We start from the raw sequence: 22,830 nt of genomic DNA on the forward strand, positions 1-22,830 counted from the left end.
AGCAGTAATGGCCTGATCATCCAATAAGGGTACACACTCATAGCATGAAGAAATTGCACAGCCAGGGTTGAAAATCTTTAGGTTTTGGAACCTCACCCAGCACTACCACCATCCAAGTACTATATTCTCCCTCCAAGGCAACTTGGTAAGAGTTAGAGGTGCTTGTATTCTTTCTCTAAACAGTGAGAAACATTTCCCCTGGTGCTGAGCATCGTCTCTCTCAGCACTTTTATCTCCTCTTCCAGGTCAGGTAGAGTGACTCCCGGTTTCAGCTCTGACGTCCTACATCTGGGACACTCCTCAGTCCAGACAAACATATCGACCACCCTGACCTGCATGCTAAGCACTGACCCTACATTTCTAGCTTTTGTACCTTGGGGCCTAAATGTGCAAGCAGTATTTCATACTCAAAATTTCACAATTTATTAGAGATAAAATAGCTAACAGATATTTAGTATGTGCTATACATGCGGAGAACTATTCTTAGCACTTTTATAATATTAAATAGTTTAAACCTTAGAGTATCAAAAATAGTTTTCTCAAAGATGAGAAAAAAGAAGCACAGGATAAAAATAATAACTTGCATCAGGTCACCCAGCCAGTAGAGAGCAGAGTAAGGAAGTCCTGCTTCAGGATCCTCAGACAGCCACATCATAGTATTGTGCCTGTACCACCTTTAACAACAATAAACTTCTTTTCCAGGTGACAATAACAACAACAACAATGGTAGCAGTATAGAAGTAGTAGTAATAGTAATAAAAATAAAACCTGCCACTTAGGCTTAAAATCTTGTATTTACTTATTTAATTCTCATAACAATTCAGTGCGTTTTAAGAATAATACAGATGAGTAAATTAGGTTTATGGAATGAAATAACCTGTCGAAGTTTAGGCATGAGGTAAGTGGTAGAGTGAGGATTTGAACCCGGATTCTCTGGTTCCAAAGCACCTGTTACTTAGTGATTATGATACCTGCCTATTATACTTAGGGAAACACTATAATATTTCAAGTTTGTACTAAATGTAGTTGTTAAAGAGACCATGGTTTTACCTAAGATAGATTTATAATTGAAGTAAATATTTTTAAGGGAAGTGGAAAGAATTAGTATAGTTGATCCTTGAACAATGTGGGAGTCAGGGGCACTGAATCCTGTGCAGTCAAAAATCCATGAATAATTTCTAATTCCCCTAAAACTTAACTGCTAATAGCTCATTGTTGACTGGAAGCCTTACTGACAGCTTAAACAGTTGATTAACACATATTTTGTATGTTATATGTATTATTTTTTGTTATCCTCACCAGAGGATATGTTCATGGATTTGAGAGAGAGAGAGAGAGAGAGAGAGAGAGAGAGAGAGAGAGAGAGAGAGAGAGAAACATTGGTATAAGAAAGAAGAGAAACATTATGGTCAAACCCACAACCTAGGTGTACAGGATGACTCTCTAACTAATTGAGTCACCTGGCCATGACTATACTATATTCTTATAATAAAGTAAGCTTAAAAATGTTATTAGGTAAGAATCATAAATGAGAGAAAATACATTTACAGTATTTATTGAAAAAATAACATTCACATATAAGTAGACCAGTATAGTTCATATTCTTGTACTTCAAGGGTCAACTGTATATTCAAATGGATTATACATGACATCTGAGAGACTGTGAACTATATGGAATATGACTGAAAAAGTGTTGTTTTCTGGGCAGTGGTTAGTTTCAGTTCTGAGCGAAGAGAGACTGGATGATCATGTTTGGAGATAGACAAAGTGGAAAAACAAATTTTTTTGGAACCTCTTAAGTTTGAAGTGTCTACCAGAAATTCAGGTATAGGCATTGAGCAGGTAGTTGAATATATGGATTGGTGATCAGGCAACAGGCTAAGGCCAAAGGATAGGGTGACCCAGATGTGAATTTAAAGAGCAGAAGACAAATGTTCTCGAGCCCTGAGTCCTCCCCATGTTCAAACTTAGGGAAGATAAAGGAGACTGAGGGAGCCAAAAAGGTCAGAAGAGGACCCAGCATGCAGTCTCCCGGAAGCCAAGTAAGAAACTGCTTCAAGGAGTGGGTAGTAAATCCTCCAAGTCAAATGCACTTTAAATGTTGCCACTAACACCTTAGATCAGGGGTGAGCAAACTTTTTGACTCGAGGGCCACAATGGGTTCTTAAACTGGACGGGAGGGCCGGAACAAAAGCATGGATGGAGTGTTTGTGTGAACTAATATAAATTCAAAGAAAACATCATTACATAAAAGGGTACGGTCTTTTTTTTTTTTTTTAGTTTTATTCATTTCAAACGGGCCCACGGCTGCCTTAGATGAAGATGTGTTCCACTCATTACTGAGAGTAGAAATTAGAGGTATCACCTGGCCAGAGTGGCTCAGTGATTGAGTGTTGACCTATGAGCCAGAAGATCATGGTTCAATTCCCGCTCAGAGCACATGCCTAGGCTGGGGGCTCGATCCCCAGTGTAGAGTGTGCAGGAGTCAGCTGATCAATGATTCACTCTCATCATCGATTCTATCTCATTCTCTCCCCTCCTCTCTGAAATCAATAAAAATATATTTTAAAAATAGAGTTGCATCTTATTAAAAAACTAGGAGCCCAGCGTGTGATTCAAAATTGCACGGCACGGCCACCCACCTGCAGCCCTGCCTTGACACCCGAACCTCTAATATGCTAATGACCTGGTCGTTGCCGTTAGGGCATATCGACCATTAGCATATTAGTTCTTTATTAGTATAGATAAATTGGAGATATCAAGTTAAGATGGAGGTATTATATATCTGGCAGAAAATAATTAGTTATTTTCTAAGAAAGTATCCATTATAGAGACTCCCTGGAATATATAGCAACAAGAATAGAAGTCACAACCTCATGAACTGGTACCTTATCCCCTCTGTAATTTCCTCTGAATAACTTCATGATATAAGGACCCAGTGTTTTATCAAATCGGCCTATTGGAAAGAATTGATTTCTTTTGTGTTTAGAGAAAAGATCTCACAGAAGATGCTAATTTAAATAAACTATTCTAACACTAGCCTTATTGTCTAAAAAAATTTTTAACACTCTTAAGTTTTTTTAAGCTTTCACAATTTTTATTAAATCCTAATCTAATTTAACATCTATTTTATAGACATCATCCTATGGGGAACATGTTTAATAAATGAAAGCAAATCAGACGCCCAAGTCAGTATTTTCTGCAGACTAAGCAATAAGATAACTCCTACACAGAACACTACAGGTAATGACATACACTTATTTGCTCAGAGTTTTCATACAAGCCATGTTGTTTATCAAACTATATCTCCTAATATTTAATACAGTCCAATTAGTGATTGTTATTTCTCATATAATATTTTAATTACAAGTATCTTATTGAAATAACTAACATTCCCACAGTTTCAATGACTTTCCAGATTAGCAAAATATATCCAAGAAAGAAGAGCAAATAGTGAAATGAAAGCTTAACATGACGAGTTATTCAAGGAAAATGAAGTAAAGATTAGAAGGGGGAAGTGAAGGATCACTGGGGTGGAAAATCAAAGCCTAAGCATTTGTTTAGAAGAAAACAAATCAACTATGAATTTCACAAATAAAAGTGTATAAATTCAATGCAATGTAAATATTTTGGAATGTAAAAGCCAAGATGAAATGAAAAGGTCTATAAACTGTTAACTTTTGGCCTTAAATAGTACCAACTTTTCTGATCAAAGAAGGCCTCAATAGTTAAGATTGCATTATTTGATTTTGTTTTACACTAGGTGGTGAGCACAAAGCAGTCCCCCTTAACCAAGTTGACAATTGGCTTCACTCAGAACATTTTCAATAATGCACATTAAAAAATATTCTTAAAAATTGTTCTGAAATCCAAATATACAATAGCTTGGAAAACAATGTTAAAAAAAAATCAAAGCCAATGTAAAAAGATTAAAACGAGAATAGTACAGGTTTTATAGGGCTCTGATTTTACAGTTTTCTTACTTCATCATCAGTGTCAGAAATCTAGTCCTTCAGCTGGCTCCTTTCCTCAGGATTTAAAGAAATACTTTTTTTTTCCTGGTTTCATTTCACCTTCTGGATCCATCGATATTCTTTCATATCAGTTAGGACTGTCCCTTTAAAGTCCACAACGCTGATGGACCTCATCTTCGCAATCTGAAACATTATCGCTGCTGCTGCTGCTGCTGCTCTGCTTAGAAGATGACAAGGCTTCTTGAGGTTTCAAGTCTTTTGCTTTTTTGTGGGTTTTTCTGAAGTAACTTGCTTTTTCCTCTTTAACTTTTTGTCAACTTCACTGTCAGAATCGCTGCCTGAAGAGCTTGAAGAAACAAGCTCCTTAGGTTTAGGCAGTGCTCCGCTCCTGCAACCAAGCCCCGTGCTCACTCGCCACACACCCACTCCTGTTTGTCATCCAAACTGACAGATGGCTCCTTTCAACTTCTACCTCTTTATTTTTAGGTACCTTTCCTTTCTATAGTCTATACCCAGACACGCTGACTTTTAAAAATTTAGTTGTAGTTCCATAAAACAGTAGAAATTCTTTTTATTTCCTTTTGCGCACAATTTCTTTTCAAAATGATCTCGATTTTGCTTTGAGAATTTAGTAAGTCCTAAAGTACACGTGGCATGACACATAGTAAGTCCAGCTTAGATATCAGCTCCTCAGTTTTACTTCCCCTTGACCTTCCAGTGCCTTTTAGAATAAATGCAATGACTGCTTTCTCTATAGAACTCTGTGCTCCAGGGAAGTAAGTAAAAATGTTTCCCAGACAGCAGGTGGCAGAGTAAGGAGGTCTGTCCAGCTCCTAATCTCATACTCTTTCCACTGTTGGAAGTGAATTTATCCACTTAATCCATATTCATTAACTACTCACAAGCTCTTAATGTCCTCTAATTTGTTTCTAGACCAAGAGGACCCATTTCATTCAGAAACAAAAATTACCTCTGTTTTACTCCTGCCTCCTTTTACGTGGATTAATGCCTAGACGTGTGAAAGTCCTGAAAATTAGATGCTTTGACAAGTCCCTTTCATAGAAACAGTAAGAAAACTGTATTAGGAAATAAATGACAATTTCCTAGGTAAGGCCTTCCTAGAAAGTTCAGTAACCTTTTACCTTGAGAAGTTACCTAAACCTTATAGAAACCAACTTTAATCTGGATCAGAGAAGAAAAACATTTAATTGGACTAACTACCTTCTGTTATTCTAGATTACAAAAACAGAAGTCAGGAAACAGGCCCATATCTAGATTTAGAAAAATCTGATAAAAACAAAATAAGAACACATGATAGTAATAAATGATACGAAACTTAATCTGACTAGTGATGGTTTGCCATATAGATTCCAAATGTACCGTGGACAACATCAATTTCAGGAAACCATCAGTTCCTGGTCTCATTCTGTGGGGGGATTTTATGCATAAGCAATAAGGTCAGGCTTGATCGTGCCTCACAGCCCCCATCCCTACATACCTTGGGTAACATAGCATATCACTTAATTTAAAATTACTTACTTTCATTAATAATTTTAAAAATATGCATGTTTTTATTAATTTTATTAATTTTTAGATAGAGTGGAAGGGAGAGGGAGAGAGAAACACCTATGAGAGAGAAACTGCCTCCTGCACGCCCCCTACTGGCGATCAAGCCTGCAACTCGGGCATGTGCCCTGACAGGGAATCAACCACTGAGCTGTACCAGCAGGGCTAATTAATAGTTTTGATTCAAATATAAATTATAGTCTAGTCCTTCTACCATTCCAACTTTTAATATCACTTGAAAAAGCACATTTCTCTTGGCAAACTGATAACAGTTGCCTACAGTGATTAAACATATTAATGTGAGCCATCAGTAAACAAAGTTGCACTCCTGGCAATCGCGTAACAGATTATGCTATTAGTTCGTGGACTGTATATGCTGTTCTGATTCAAGGGGTAATGCAAAGGTAGCATTGGGAAACTAAAACATATTTACTTCTAGTGTATTTTTAAGTGAAGGGCTCAGTAGCACTAGTAACTGCTCTTTTATTCAAATAACTGCTTATATTGCTGACTTTTATTTCCTTTAATTTCATGAAGCCATCATTAAATATGGAGCAAAAATACCAATTGTTTATAATTAGATAAGCTTGGCCACATTATTATCAGGTGAAAAGAAAAAATATGTTTGTGAAATTGCATTAAAAACATGAATAATTTCCTATTTAATCCTGGGTTTTAGTCTGTATTAATGAATTATTTCTTTTTTTCATTAACTTGAATTTGAGAGTCATGAAATGAAAGTTTTTCTTAATTTTCTATTTTTAAAATCTGGAACAAAGGAGCCATTTTTGTTGAATGAATATACTTGTAATCTATAAGTATATATAAATTTTGATTGATGATTATTGTCACCAGTGGATTTTAAGGAGGACCAGCAGAGGTCTAAAGAATCTGTTAGGTTGACATAAGCATTTATTCCTCAAATTTACAAAAATGAACTTAATATCCTTAATATCCTGAATATATTTAACTTGATATCTATACCATCAATATGTCATGTTCAAGATATCTTATCTAAATGTTTGTTTTTGCCCACTTGGTCTGGCTCAGTAGTTCAGCATCAACATATGAACCAAGAGGTCATGGTTCGGTTCCCACCCAGGGCACATGCCTGGGTCACAGGCTTGATCCCCATTAGGGGGCATGTAAGAGGCAGCTGATCAATGATTCTCTCTCATCATGGATGTTTCTATCTCTCTCTCCCTCTCACTTCCTCTTTGAAATCAATAAAAATATATTTAAAAAATAAAAATAAATGTTTTTTTACTAAGCAATATAATGAAAATTAATTATTTTTAAAAGAATTACTTATATCCTAAATCAACTGTGTCTAGTCTTTTGTAGTACATTAGTTCTCCACTATTACTTTTCAAGATTTTTTTCACATTTGGATGAAAACATCAAGCGCTACTGATAAAGTTTTATGATATAAAAATTTTGATGATTTAGCTAAAGTATTGCTCTCTATACAATGAAGATTAGGATTGGGCGGCTTCCTGCAACTCTTCTCAGTAGGCAGTATGAAGCCAATAGAAACAGACTGAGCTTGTTGCAGTGCAATGTCCAGTTCCAACTGGCCCTCAGTAGTCAGTGACAATCCTAGTTTGCTCTTTCTGGTAGTGTCAATAATTTACATTCTAGTGATAGAAATATTAAAGGTAGATATGCAAATCATCATATTTGGCCACATGAGAGAGGCAACTGCTTTCTCATGATATACTAGTATTTAACAGACTGACCAAATATTTATTGTGTTATGCTATAAGACAGATATTATATTTCACTGAGTCTATGAAAATGTCATAAAAAATATTACAGCTTACATGCATATAGAGGCCCATTGCACGAAATTTATGCACTGGGGGTAGGGGGTGTCCCTCAGCCCAGCCTGCACCTTTTCCAATCTGGGACCCCTCAGGGGATGTCCGACTGCCGGTTGAGACCCAATCTCACAGGGGTCGGGCCTAAACTGGCAGTCGAACATCCCTCTCACAATCTGGGACTGCTGGCTCCCAACTGCTTGCCTGTCTGCCTGCCTGATTGCCCCTAACCACTTCTTCCTTCCAGCTTGATCACCCCCTAACCACTCCCCTGACAGCCTGATCAACACCTAACTACTCCCCTGCTAGCCCGATCATCCCTAACTGTCTTCCCCTCCAAGCCTGGTAGCCTCTAGCTGCCTTCCCCTGTTGGCCTGATCCACCCCAACTGTCCTCCCCTGCTGGTCCAGTCACCCCTAACTACCCTCCCCTGCCAGCCATCTTGTGGCTGTGGGGGCCACCATCTTTGAGGGTGTGGCAGTCAGGTAGCATATTCCCTCCTTACTGGCTATGGGCGCCACCATCTTTGCAATGACATGAGGGTGAATTAGCATATTCCCTCTTTATTAGATAGGATATGCATAACCCATGGACACAGACAATAATGTAGTTGGCCTGGGGGGCCGGGGGTGGAGGGAGTCAGTGGGGGTGATGAAAGGGGACATCTGTAGTACTTTCAATAATAAAAATAAATTCAAAAATATCATCAATAGTTTCTCTGCCCTTAACAGTAGATATGGAAAGTGAGACAACCCAAAAGTTATTATAGGAACAAGCAAAATGTTTTTGGTGTCATAATAGGTATAATGCGGTATGGGGATTAAGGTAGAAAATAAATTACATTTTATTGTGGTGACTAGGTAAGCAGAATATCGCATTTAGTTGGGTCTTAAAAGTTGAGTAGCATTTACAGATGGCAATTTAGGAAGGCATATTCTACAGATGTAATTTGTACCTGATATATAGAGGTATTGATTAGATTGTTGATTTTGTATTCTCCAGATAAAGAGTGAATATGGTTTTACTACAGTTTACAAAACATTTCTATACATTTGGAGAAATTATGAGACCCATTGCCAATATGACTGATTTTCTGGGGTGGTTCAGTTAAGGAAACTTTAATGCTCCAAATCAGATTATTATCTAGCTGCTTTCCAATTGAAGTCTAATCTTTTTTTTTCTGCCTGTATTTAGACTATTCAATTGTTCAAATCAAGAAGGTTAGGAGAGGAACAGAAGGATAATTTCAAGTTAGTCAGTTTTGCTATTTGTTAGCTCTAGTAAATGTTCTGGTGCAGAAGGTGGTCGGAAATAATAATCTTTGGTAATTGTCTATGGGTAACATTAAGTGGCAGAATACTGCATCTGACAGCAGAATGTTGCATCTGTTGCTGTTTCCATGACTCTAAGATGATATTTCTGTGTACTAAATAACTTTATGTGAGCTCCATAGGTTGGAGTCCATTCACACATCTGTGTATTTTAGCTATCCAGGCTGCAACTGTCCTGCTTTGCAGTGGATAAGTGAGAGCTATTTTTAAATCTATGTTTATGTTCCCTCAACTGACACTCCTTGAAAGAAAAATATCAGCAGTGCTCCTAAGCATTCTTAAGAGGTTTATGTTGGTTCTTTAAAGAAAACTTTAGTTTCCCTGATGTTTGCAGTCTAATTTCTGTCTGTTTGCAATTTGATCACAGGATCAGAGTGTTTTCCAAGTGCTCATGTTCTTCTATACTTATTAACTAAATATTCAGAATCCTTTATTGTGAAGGGCCAAACTAAAATTCTTTATTGAAGGACAATAAACAGGTGAGAAGTAGTCTACATTTATAGGAAAGTCTATATAAGAAAGAGGTAATATGCAAATTGACTGCCACACCCTCACACAAGATGGCTGCCACAAGATGGCCAGCAGAGGAGGGCAGTTGTGGGTATCAGGCCAGCAGGGGAAGGCAGTTGGGGGGAACCAGGCCTGCAGGGGAGGGCAGTTAGGGGCAACCAAACCTGCAGGGGAGGGCAGTTGGGGGCCATTGGGCCTGCAGGGGAGCAGTTAGGCGTTGATCAGGCTGGCAGGGTAGTAGTTAGGGGATTATCAGGCTGCCAGGGGAGTAGTTAGGGGATGATCAGGCTGGCAGGCAGAAGTGGTTAGGGGCAATCTGGCAGGCAGGCAAGTAAGCAGTTGGGAGCCAGCAGTCCCGGATTGTGAGAGGGATGTCCCCAATTGGAGAGAGTGCAGGCTGGGCTGAGGGACTCCCCCCCGCCCCCAGTGCACGAATTTCATGCACCAGGCCTCTAGTAAGAGAATAATTTGAAGATGCCACTTTCCAAAAATTTATCTATTGAATTGATGAAATATTTATGTTCTAGTAGGATTATTAATAGGACTTGATAAATTGACTTTAAAAATTGTATTAAAGACCAAGTTGCTAAAATTAACCAAGACCTTTACAAAGAAAGATGAGGAAGGAAATAAAAAGAGAAATGGTTTGCTCTACAAAATATAGGGACTTATAGATAGCTCTTAAAAGCAAATAAAATGCATGTTATTGACACAATGACAGAAAAATCAATAGCATAAAACAAAATAAAAAATCTAGAAGCAGATCATGCCTATTTGGAATTTTGTCAGAAGACAGAGAGGATGTAGCAAGATCAAGTTTAGGAGTTGGATTATTCAACAAATGAGCTTGAATTAATAGTTATCTATAAGAAAGGAAAACAAAATAAATCTCTGCCTCACACTATCACAGAAATCAAGTTTATATGGGTTAGTATCTTGCGTTTCAAAGTTAGAAATTTAAAACTTTTAGAAGCAAGTACATTAGTATATTTCTTAACTTGTAGTATGGAGCAATTTCTTAAACAAGACATATTAGTATCAACAACAAAATAATTACTACATTTTAGTTCACTAAAATAAAAAACTTTTAAATATTGGAGTCACTGTAAACAAAGAAAAATCAATGTTAAAAAGACACACTCCTCCCCCACTCTCCCCCCTAAAACACACACACACACACACACACACACACACACACACACACAAACAACAACAACCCACAACCAGGAAAAAGGGCAAAAGATGAATAGGCAGAAGTAAAACAGAAGTATGAAACATATGTGATAAATATACATATATCTAATAAACATAAAACGACATATGCCAGCCCTGGCTGGTTGGCTCAATTGGTTGGAGTTTCATTTTATACACCAAAAGGTTGAGGGTTTGATTCCTGGTCAGGGCACATACCCAGGTTGCAGGTTCAATTCCTGGTCTGGGCACATATGGAAGGCAATCAATCTATGTTTCTCTGTCACATTGATGTTTCTCTCTCTCTCTCTCTCTCCCTCCCTCCCTCCCTCCTCCCTCCTTCCCTCTTTCTCTCTCTCTCCCTCTCTTTCTCAAATTAATAAAAACATATCCTCAGGTGAAGATTAAAAAAAGGCATATACCATCAATAATAATCAGAAATATGCATATCAAGCCCTTGATGTGTTCATTTTATAAGCATTGATTGTAAAAGTTGAATGCCCAAGATTTAAAATAAATATACATCAGTGACAAACTCTTTCAATGTGTGAACATTCCTGTTAATGTGAAGGTGAAGAATTTTGGAATATAGGAGTTAAAAATTTATATGGCAAAGGGTTGGAAGAGTCACATGTGAAACCAGAGGATTATGGATGACATGCCTTTTTGGGTAACTAAAAGGAGAGTTTTAAAAATTACCTCTGGAAAAAATATGAAAAAACTCATATTTCAGGGTCTCTTCCTTTTACGTGCTATGTTTTCACTGAACTGCTTTTTAAATGTCTGAGTGATTTGTTGCCCAAACTTCACAGTGTGGCTCCTTTGTGCAGGCAACTCATTACTTACAACTGCTTAATGTGCTTGATTTAAATTCCCAGAGTTAAAATAAGATATTGGTTTACGAAGGAGGCATTTGAAAGCAGCATAAACTGTGAAGAGGTGTGCATTCAGTGTGGAAGTAGGTCTGCGTGTCTCTTATCTTGAAGGTAATTAGAGCTGCCCAAAGACAGAAAATCAATGCATTCTAAATGAGAATAATTTAGTTGTTATTGCATTGAGTAAGCATTAAACCACCAAAAGAATATCTAGAACTGTATACATTCCCGTCATCTTACTTAAAATAATGTCTATTGCAATGTCAAATTATGAGCGCTAAATTATGTTAAAAATGCTAACAAGACAGATGATGACACCTAATCAATATGTGCAAAGCTTCTGTTGGAACCTTAACGTTCCATATGAAATAATTATTTTTGAGTAACAACTCTATTTAAAGTAAGTTAACATCTTTTACATGAAGACCTTTCCCCTCACAACATTATTTAACAATCTAGCCTCCGGAGTCATGTTAGGAGGAATCCTACACAATTTTCTTATGGCTTATTTCCCAGCAGAGGTTGCTAGGCACAATTGTTGAAGGGCATGAACTAATGCCATGTGAAGGGTATCTTTAAGAACCCACCCGTCTGGTACAGAACCAGTATAGCACACTCTGACTAGAATGTAGCAGTAGAGTGAACTTTGCAGCCATAAATAAGCTCAAATTTTATATTTTTGAAAATGATAGACAATTACCTCACCTTTTAGCAAGTTTTCTCTTATATTTATAATTTACCGAACTAAAACTCCTCTGGGCAAATATAATGTACTAGGGGCCCAGTGCATGAATTTGTGTTCTTTAAAAGGAACTATAGCTGCAAGGCTGTGGTGGGCATAGGGGCAGGTCTCGGCCCATCCTCTGTGCCCCAGCCTGGCCCTTCCCGCCACTGCTCTCGGTCCCCTGTCTGCCAGCAGCCCCTCTCCCGCCACCGCTGCTCCCACCCACTGATGGTGTCAGCCCCGCTTGCACCCGCTGATGGCGTGTAATGATTTGGGGCCAGCACCAGCAGCAGGTGTGAGTGGTGGCTGCTGCCCAGATTGCCCCTCAAGAGCAGGGGGAGGTGGAGAAGCCCTGAGAGGTAATCGGTGCCAGTAGCCACCGCTCACACCCACTGACGGCGCCAAGCGATTGGGGCCAGCACCCGCAGTGGGTGCAAGTGGTGGCTCTGGTGCTGGAAGGGCATGGGTGCAGCAGCTCCAATGCCAGCTGTGGATGCGAGCGGTGCCAGCACCGGCAGCGGGTGCGGGAGGTCGTTGATGGCTCCAATCGCCCCTCAGGAGCAGGGTGAGGTGGAGAACCCCTGAGGGGTGATCAGGGCTGGCAACAGCAGTTCACACCCACTGATGGTGCCAAGTGATCGGGGCCAATGCCGGGCACCAGCAGCAGGTGTGAATGGAGGCTCCAGCACCAGCAGCGGGTGTGAGCCGGGCCAGCGCTGGCAGCAGGTGTGAGCACTGGGCGGGACCATGGTGTGCAGGAGCAAAGAATTTTCAGTAACTACCAGAGGCTCACCCTGATGACAGTGACTGGCGCCCCGCCTTGGTCTGGTGCCCCCGCTCACCTGCTCCACCATCCTGCCATGGCTGATGCCCACCATGTTCTGCGCTCTGCCAACTGCTGCTGATGCCTGCCATGTTCCATGTGAGCCCCCTCGTGGTCAGCACACATCATAGCAACTGGTTGTTTATTCAGTTGTTTGGTTGTTCTACTGTTCAGTCTATTTGCATATTAGGGATTTATATATATAGACTAGAGGCCCGGTGCATGAATTCGTGCATGGGTGGGGTCCGGCCGGGGGGAGGGGACGTGGGAGGTTGGCTGGCTGGCCCTGCCCCTGATTGGGCCAGTTGGCCCGCTGCAGTGCACATCATAGCTACAACCAGTTGTTTCGGTTGTTCTGGTCATTCCAATCATTCCAGTTGTTCCTGTCATATATATATATATATATATATATATATATATATATATATATATATATTTCTTAAGAACAGCACAAGACTTAACCAATAGTATACAAATATAGTGTGTATTTTTCAAGCACAGCAGATGCATATTAGTATTTGTAGCCTGTTGCCATGTTTTTTGTTTGTTTGTTTGTTTCATTCCTTGTTCATTTACTCAATAATTACTTACACAGACAATTAACAGTGTTAGGCCCTGTGGCAACAATGTTGACCATGGCCTCTGCCTTCATGGATCAAAGCACCTAGTGAAAAGGACAGCACTAAGCAAGAAAGCAAATAAATTAGCATATAATTTAAAATTGTAGCAAGTGGTATAAATAAAACAAATAAGATTTTCTTAAAGAAATGGGAGATCTAATTTAGATAGAAAGTCAGGAATAGATCTGTGACTAGGATATAATTGAGAGACATAGAAGCATGGAACAGACTGTGGAATCTCAGAGGGAAGGCAGGCGAAGATAGGTGGGTGGGGAGAGATCAACCAAAAAACTTGTATGCATATATGCTTAACCCATGGACACAGACAATAGGGTGGTGAAGGTCTGAGGCAGGGATGGGGGGTAGTGGCAGGCTAGAAGAAGTGGATGGGGGAAAAAGGGAGACATATGTAAGGTTTGCAACAATAAAGATTTAAAAAAATAGAGATAGGTAAATTAAAAAAGAAAAAGTCATTGGAAATGTTGGGTGAAGTGTTGCAGGAGAGGTAATTGTGTTGGTAAGAAGATCAGCACCTGCAAAGATCCTGTGAGGAGAATAACAGTAAGTTCAAGGAAAGGAAGGTGAACAGGAAGGAAGATAGGACACAGTAGATGATGAGGTTAGTGAGGACATTAAGCTAGAGAGTGCAGGTTAATTTTAGCAAGCTAAGCACTTGATACATGATCTTTTACACATAGGAAACTCATTTTCTGTTCCTCACATATACACTAAGATGACGTTCAACAAGTTCTTTCTGCTTTTGTAGGCTGGTCTTTGTCTGTCAAATCCACATGATAGAAATAGGTGTGTGTATGAGTGTAGTAGTCTCCTGAGCTGTTAGTAAACATCCTAATGAAAACTAATAGCATTAACTGATCATCTTAATGACAAATCACATGAATTGCTTTGCTTTTTACAATACGTAGTTTGAAAGCCCTCTAAACTTTTCTGATGGTGTGTGTGTGTGTGTGTGTGTGTGTGTATGTTATGGGTTTCGGAAAGAGAAAATGTGCAATTCTCAGTACAAGAGTCTTTAGCACTACTCAACACATTATATCCCCGTGATTGCTTTATTATTCACTACTTAATAATGGAAGATATTTTGGAATAAGTTTCAACTACAGTAAAGTTTTCAAACATTGATGAAAAAGTTTGGCCATGATTATGGAAAGCAATTTGGAAAAATCTTCAGATATTTAGATATTAGAAGAAAATAATATTTAAAAACCAAACTAATTATTACTATTTAACCCCTCTAAAGGGATAACATATTTCACAGCAAAGGGAAAAGAAATCTTTATATTACTCCCCTTTATACAGACAGTGATTAGAGAAAAGAAAAAAGTGAAATGTGGAAGTCTTTGTCAGCTCTTCCATGCTATGAAAGAAGGATGGGCATAAATAACCCATTGTTTTAGCAAAGGCATTGAATCTTTGGACATGCAAAATTATGCTTGGAGTTTTGCCAAGTGCATTTTAGAGAACTAAATTGTTCTATATAATCAAGTGATATGAGTATCTGTGAGGGAATCTAAAGGTGGGGGTTAACAAAAAGGTGGATTCTTAGAGTCTTGAAAGAAAAAGGGATCAGCAACCCTATGCTAGGAAATCACTCTGTTTTCCTCAAACTTTTAGTAAAACACATTCCTGCCACAAGTACTTTCTGAAGTTCATTTTAATGTGTGTGTGCGCATGCGAGAGTGTGTGTGTGTGCATGTAGGGGACTTTGTGAAGAGAGTGAATCCATGTAAGTGAAGAATAGAGGGAAAATGATAGTCAAGGACTGTGAGAAAAGAGTAAAATAGAGCGTTCAAAAGTAACAAAAACTCAGAAGAATTAATGCTAAAAATAGAAGTCCCCTGGAAATTAACATGAAAATTTTGGGTAGGGCTCTTAGCAACAGAATATGGGTTGGGGTAATCAAATGTCTCTTACTTTCTTAATTTCAAAGTAAAGAGTGACAACTGAGTTTCATTAATCAATAAGCAATATGTAGGGCGCGGCTATAAGGTTAAGCCTCGGACTGACCTGTTGGCAAAGTCACAAACAAGTCCCAGTTTAGAGGGCACAGTCCTCTTAGAATAATTAGGCTTGACCTTATGACGCTCCCTAGATCTTATCTGGGAAGCTAATGGGCTGAGGGAGGTGCAGCAAGTGCTGCCAAAACAAGTGAAACTCACAAGAACATTGTAATTGTGGTGACCACTACCTTGTTTACCTCTGGCTATAAAATAAAGGCTCAGCTTTCCTCTGGATCTCTCTCTGTGGCCTCAGCCAGGCACAGGAAGATCCACCTAGACACCCAGCTTGTTCTCTTTGTCTATCATTTCTTCATCCTTTCGCCACACTCACTCAGGCTTGTAAACCCTTGGCTGAGTTGGCTCGGCCCTTGTGGTGCCCAATGCAGGACCTGAGTTTGGGGGAACTACAGTTGTCAAGTGAAAGGACACTCCAGTGAAGCACGTGCAGAAAACAAAAAGGAAGGTAAGGAGCGAAATTCAGTGATATAACGAGGTGTAAAACATGGGAAATTCAGGATCGCAGGAAAAGAATTTATACGTATCCATGCTTAATGCTATGCTCTAAGCACGGGGCTGTTCTGTGAGGTATGAACAGCTTTTTGATTTGTTGGATTTTGTAAGTAAAACCTGCACATGGTTTTCTGAGAAAGGAAAGGTAAATGTAGAGGCATGGGAGAAGGTAGGCCCAAGAAGTCCTATCCTTAACCCCACTGCAGCCTTTCCAGCCGGCTCAGTAAACCTTTATCATGCCACCCTGGGAAGCGCAGGATTGACAAGTTCTCCCTGGGGTGATAGATCAGGACTCAGGCAATAGTGGAAAGCACCAATCCTACTGTTAAAATGCAACTATAAAAACAAAACAAAACAAAAAAACAAAAAAAAGGGGGGGGGAAGAATGTTATCTGTTAAATTGAAGAATGTTATCTGTTAAATTTTTTGAATTACAATGCGGAGAGTTGCACAGTGGCCGAAAGGCATCGAGCCTCCTGACAAGAGTTTTACCAGATCTAGTAATGATGTGGGTAAGAGGTTGTGTTTTGTATCTTTCCAGAAGGAGCAGCACAGCCAATTTGGGTACCAGAGCATTATATATGCGTCACCACCAAGGACCCAGAGAGCTCCTTGTCTTCCTTCAAAAGACTGAGAGTTGCCCCGATGACAGCAATATGGAAAAGGAAGATGACGAAGGCTACGCAAGGGACCGAGGTACCGGCATGGGGTAAGCTGAAGAAGTTAACAACTGAGGCCCAGCAGATGGTAGAAAAACAAGATGTGGAAACCCCTTCCTCAATCACGTTTCTGGCTATCCTAGCATTGGTTAGCTGCCAGTCTTCGGCAAAGTGTTGCACAGCCAAGACCGAGGACTCTGAGTAAATCAGCAAAAGAAACTTTCATTTAGCAGAAACTCGCTTATTGCTGTTTTGCATTGGGATTGTTTTGTTATTCTTACTAGTTTTAAAAATGTTAAAACATTGTTTTGTTAATAGCCAGAGCTTTATGTTTTAAGTTTTAAAATGTTAACATGTCTGTAGTTTGGGTTTTGCATTGGCATTGTTTTGTTATTGTTTTAATAGCCAGAGTTTTGTTCTTGATGCTTAAGTTTTACTTTCATTACAGTAGCTTAAAAATAAAAAAAGGGCTAGATGTAGGGTGCGGCTATAGGGTTAAAGCCTCGGATTGACATGTTGGCAAAGCCACAAACAAGTCCCAGCTTAGAGGGCACAGTCCTCTTAGCATAATTAGGCTTGACCTTATGACGCTCCCTAGATCTTATCTGGGTAGCTAATGGGCTGTGGGAGGTGCAGCAAGTGCTGCCAAAACAAGTGAAACTCACAAGAACATTGTAACTATGGTGACCACTACCTTGTTTACCTCTGGCTATAAAATAAAGGCTCAGCTTGCCTCTGGATCTCTCTTTGTAGCCTCAGCCAGACACAGGAAGATCCACCTAGACCCAGCTTATTCTCTTTGTCTGTCATTTCTTCATCCATTTGCTGCCCTTACTCAGGCTTGTAAACGCTTGGCTGAACTGGCTTGGCACAGCAATACAAGCTCTGAAGCTAGAATGAAATCACCCCTCTGGTCAAAGGTAGAGCTTTCTTAAGGATAAAGCAGGCCTAATAATCACAGTGTTATTTTATTGCACTAAAACATATTCCTCTTCCCAATGAAACACTCCTTTCAGAGATAATAGCTTAGATACACCTTTGTTTACAAAACTGAATATAGTCTTACTATATGGCAGAGCGATTATACTTTTAGGTATTTATGCAAATGAGTTGAAAACTTATGTTTACACAAAAACCTGCACATGACAATTTACAGAAGCTTCATTTATAACAGCCCCAAATTGGCAGTTTTAAATGGTTGGTATTACTGGGAAGGGAGAGAATCACCCACCCAGCCCCAACCCAGTTTACCATTCTTAATTTCTTACAGCTGGACTAATAATAAAATTTACGTAAAACCAGACTAGCAGGAGCAAAAAGAATTGAATGTGTGCACATGGGAGGATCGTGAATGATGCTCAGAGAAGTGACCAACCAACCAGTGCTTTATACTTTTTAGACAATGAAACGATACATTTGTGAAGAACTGACAGGACAAAAAAGTTAGTACTCTTTACAAAGGCATCCAGGCAAGATTTAAGTATTCATCAGTGCGGTATCTAAACAAAGTTTGGGCGTGGGTAGCAAGAAGAGACAGCAGGTTTGCTTAGACAGGCTCTTTGGCTCTGGACTCCTTAACTCTAGTAATCAGGGTGTTTCCAGGGGCAGAGAGGGCACCTTCCACATGACAGATTTAGCTCCTTCTTTTAGGGCAGCAGTTCTCAACCTGTGGGTCACGACCCCTTTGGCGGTCGAACGACCCTTTCACACGGGTCGCCTAAGACCATCCTGCATATCAGATATTTACATTACGATTCATAACAGTAGCAACATTATGAAGTTATGAAGTAACAACGCAAATAATTTTATGGTTGGGTCACAACATGAGGAACTGTATTTAAAGGGCCAGAAGGTTGAGAACCACTGTTTTAGGGGGACCTGGAGAGAGAGGTCAGAGTGTTCTTTGTAACCTGGTGCTTCTTAAGTAACTTTAATTCAAAGTAACCAATATGCCAGTGTGGGGCAGCCTGCCCTGGGCCTGGCAGCATTTTCTCTGCTCCTATAAAATTCCTTCTTATTATAGATAATAATCATGGAAATTTTAAGAATTAAATGAAGCTGAAACCAGTTTGGCTCAGTGGATAGAGCATCGGCCTGCGGACTGAAGGGTCCCAGGTTCGATTCCGGTCAAGGGCATGTACCTGGGTTGCGGGCATATCCCCAGTAGGAGATGTGCAGGAGGCAGCTGATGGATGTTTCTCTCTCATCGATGTTTCTAACTCTCTATCCATCTCCCTTCCTCTCTGTAAAAAATCAATAAAATATATTTTTAAAAAAAAGAATTAAATGAAGGCAAGGAGAATAGTGAGGCTTAGGAATGACATATACATTCAAAACATAGTAGAGGAAATGAGGTCTCAAACTGAAAAACAAAGTTGAATCATCTGTTGGCTGTTAGCGATTATCATTTTGCTTCAATCTTTTCCACCCTTCACACTAGGGTGACTGTAAATTGTTGGAGATTATTTTCAACTGGGCATTCCTCTTCCCTTCCAGGTTCTGAACAACTACGAATAATTATGAGCAGAAAAAATGGGTATCGAAATAGCAGTTCTACAAAAGTGTAGTGTAAAAAGTATAAAAGGTAAATTAGAAAAAAACATTGGACTTGAAGTCAAAATGAAGAATTTTCTTCCTCTCTTGCCCCTAATTACAGTTAACCCTCCTCCAGTAAGTGTCTTTATTACCACTCAGAGGCACATAGAGAAGCTGGGACACAGAAAGCAGAGACTCGGCTGGATCTGCCATTGGTTGGATAGGCAAGGCTGATCCTCTATGTGTTTTTGTGTTAAGTGCGAGATACAATAAAACAAGAGAACAAGACAAGAGACAAAAATGCATGGGCACTGATAAAATCTCATTCCAGGGAAACAACTCCAGTGTGGTTTAAGTGACTTATTCCTAATTGTCCTTCTGGTCTCCATTAGTTTATGACCCATTGGTAATGCAATTGTCCAATTTTCCCCAGAAAAATAATTCCTTCTCTTTGCCTGGATAGAGAGTTGGTTTGTCAGTTATGTGAAATGAGGGTATCAAAAATTGTCACTCTACTTTAAGACTGTTTCTTCTTGTTGATTTTTAAATAAAAATCAGGATTGAAGGATTTTCCCACTTAAATTAATTAAACTTATTTACTAGGCTAAAATCTATACAAATAATATCTTTTGTGATTTGTTCTATTATTTAATTGGACATTAATAAAAGGGCCAGAGTCCAGCAATCAGTTCATATTAAAACCTCACAAATATTTGGTGTTTGCATACTTAATTATTCTATTAAAATGAATTGAAATAGCTGTTTAAGAAAAGCAAACATTCTCCCCAGTGTGTAGGTGGGTAGCAGTTTAAGTAAGTGGCTGTCTAACTTAAACTTGTCATTTTGTCACTTACTTACAAAAATAGACACCAGCTAGTTATTTAAACAGTCCACCAAATCAGACATGTCATTTCCAATGCATCTGCTACAAGGAATTTATTCCTTACTGTTAATTAAGTTAAAAGCCTTAGGTCTTTTTAACACTGCGCACTTCACCAATTAAATTATATTGACTATTGTATGTCATTACCCATGACAACCTATTACTGTGACTATCCCAAATATCATTCTTGGTTTCATCAGTAATTTTTTAAAAACTTATTAAGAGTTAGGATTTTTTAGTTTGTTCAAAGAAAAAATATTAACATGTAAGTGATATTTTACTTTCGTATTCTAATGGTAGTACTTTATTTGAGATATTTTTAATGTGCACCTTAGTCCCCATTCTGTAGTGATTATAATTTAATATCAAATAAAATTGGACAAGATCAGACTAAAAATCAGTCCATGATAAAAAAAAATTAAGTTTTGGATGACAATATATTAGCAGAGAAAAATTAAAATATGGATTTAAATATTTTCAAAGTTTTGGTGGTGAATTTTAGAGACAGGACAGGCAGTGCTAGGGAATAAAGAGGTCCATGGGAGAGGAATGCATATGTGAAGAGCAGAAATAGCTCCAGGACACCAGAATGCTTTCACAGAGGATAAAGAAAAGCCACAAGGTACTGGGAAGAGGGAGACATATTTTCACAGAGGATAAAGGAATGCCACAGGGTAAGGGAAGAGGAAGGCATACATTCACAGAGCATTCACAGGGGATAGAGGAATGTTGCAAGATAAGGGCACCACGTGTGCTTTGGACTTTGAAACTGATACTATGTAGCAGAATGATCAAGGAGGAAAGCACAGGGGTCCTAAATTAAGGAAGGGTCCAATTAGAAAGGGTCAGGTTCAGACAAAGAACTGCAGCATATATAAACCGGAGACAAAGGGACATGAGACAGATTTTTAGATTTTTTTTTAAAAATTTTTCCCATTAGAGCAAGAGAGCAGGTTTTTCCTATTTTGGGACCCCTCCCCAGGGGGTTCCCCTTTGGGGAACTCTCCCAGGAAGAGTTTGTATATGCTCCCAATAACCTTCCACATTTTTGTTAAAGAAGCCTTTAGTCCACGAGTTTATTCTTCAAACTTCATAGGGCAAGGACCCATGGAAGAAGAATCTGCACCCTGAGCCCCACGTTCCAAAAGTATCATAAAAAACAAAATGAAGACTATGCCAATCTTATGTCCCAGGCAGCAACTAAGTGATTAATGGGTATGTAGTGTCTATAGCAACAAAAGGCTGGACAAAGGGGTGATTCATGACCTGGACCCACGGAGCAGGATGGCATGAGATTTTGTGCTGCTCAGAATGGCAGACAATGTAAAACTTATGAAATGTTTATTTCTGGGCTTTTCCATTTAGTATTTCCAGACTTCAGTTGACGTCAGGTACCTGCAACCATGGAAGGAAAGTGAAACCATACGTAAGAGGGGACTAACTTATACAGTGTGTTCTAAGGTATCCACAGCTTTATTTCTAGTCCTTATATTCAGGTTAGGTACACAGATTTATGCTTGTAATTCTATCTAGTTTTATTTATTTTTTACTCTCTTAAAATGTGGAGTATATTTTAATAATCTGTCAATAACAAGTACTGTTTAAGGTTGAAAGTTTTTAATAATCATGTTACATATGGTGTTTTGATTAAAGTTGTAGCTATTGTCCTATTTTATTGACTCTTTGAAAAACCATCTTTTTCTTAAAGAACCCTCAGTTATAAAATATGGATTTACTACTTTTCTGAAATAGCCATAGTTACTAATTCAATAAAATACTTTCTTATACATAACTAAAGACAAAATGCTTATTTGCATATGTCTCATTGTATTCTTTTGGGTAAGTGCACTTTCAGGGGGTTGTTTATTTTAAAAGCATTAGCCAGAAATCTCTGAGTGTCCTTTTTGGATATCCATAAACCAAAGGAGAGAAAACTAAATGGCTATATTTGAAGCTACATAATGAAGAAAAAATTTCCCTATGTAAACCAAGGTTATCAGAAATCCTTGGTATTTAAAAGCTCTTCTAACAGTTCATAGTCAAAATTGTGGCAGAAAATGTGAAGTGTTTTCCCATAAATAGTTCCATTTATAAACATAAAATATTAACTGTTGTTACATGAACTTAGAATTTCCAAAAAAAACCCCGTTTATTAAAATTCATGAGTATTTATGGTATCTTCCCAGTTTCCAAGCTAACATCATAATAATCTTCCCTAAATTTTAATACACTAAATTTAATTTTCTTATCCCACCTATCCATAACATCATTATTGCTTTTTTATTTACTGAATTTTGAAACAATTTCTTTTCCTTTCTGTTTTCCCCAATTATTATTGATAATGATGATTGTTCAAACATATAGTTTTTTTCTTTCTAAATTTCTATGTAGAGTTATCAAATTTGGACAATCATTGGTATATGATATACTAGAGAAATGCCAAAATAATTTTATTTTATAAACGTTGACAAATATTTATAGACAGTTACGAAAAGGGCAAGCTCATATGAATTTTTATTAAACTTACCAATTACCATATTAAAGGGCAATTTAGTGCCTGAAAAAAGAAGTGAAATTATTCTAGTTTATAACTGCTTCCTTAATGATGCTTGTTAAGTAACATCCATATTTTAGGGAGAAAAAAATGGGTTAATTTTTTTCTTTACATTTTAAAGATTCTGAGGCACATATTTAACCTAATTTCATGGCCAATGAAAAATGGTAGGTTTTAAATATTCTACTAAATCATATAATTAATCATAATGGTAAAAGTAAATATCTAACTTTA

At 38.4% G+C, this 22,830-nt stretch overlaps 1 pseudogene; it reads right to left on the bottom strand.

Annotated features, from left to right (window-relative positions):
• Positions 1–3,968: 3,968 nt before the first annotated feature.
• Positions 3,969–19,372, bottom strand: LOC118650635 (annotated as a pseudogene).
• Between the last annotated feature and the right edge of the window lie 3,458 nt (positions 19,373–22,830).

Source organism: Myotis myotis, unplaced genomic scaffold (assembly GCF_014108235.1).
Source record: "Myotis myotis isolate mMyoMyo1 unplaced genomic scaffold, mMyoMyo1.p scaffold_m19_p_3, whole genome shotgun sequence".
Lineage (NCBI taxonomy): Eukaryota > Metazoa > Chordata > Mammalia > Chiroptera > Vespertilionidae > Myotis > Myotis myotis.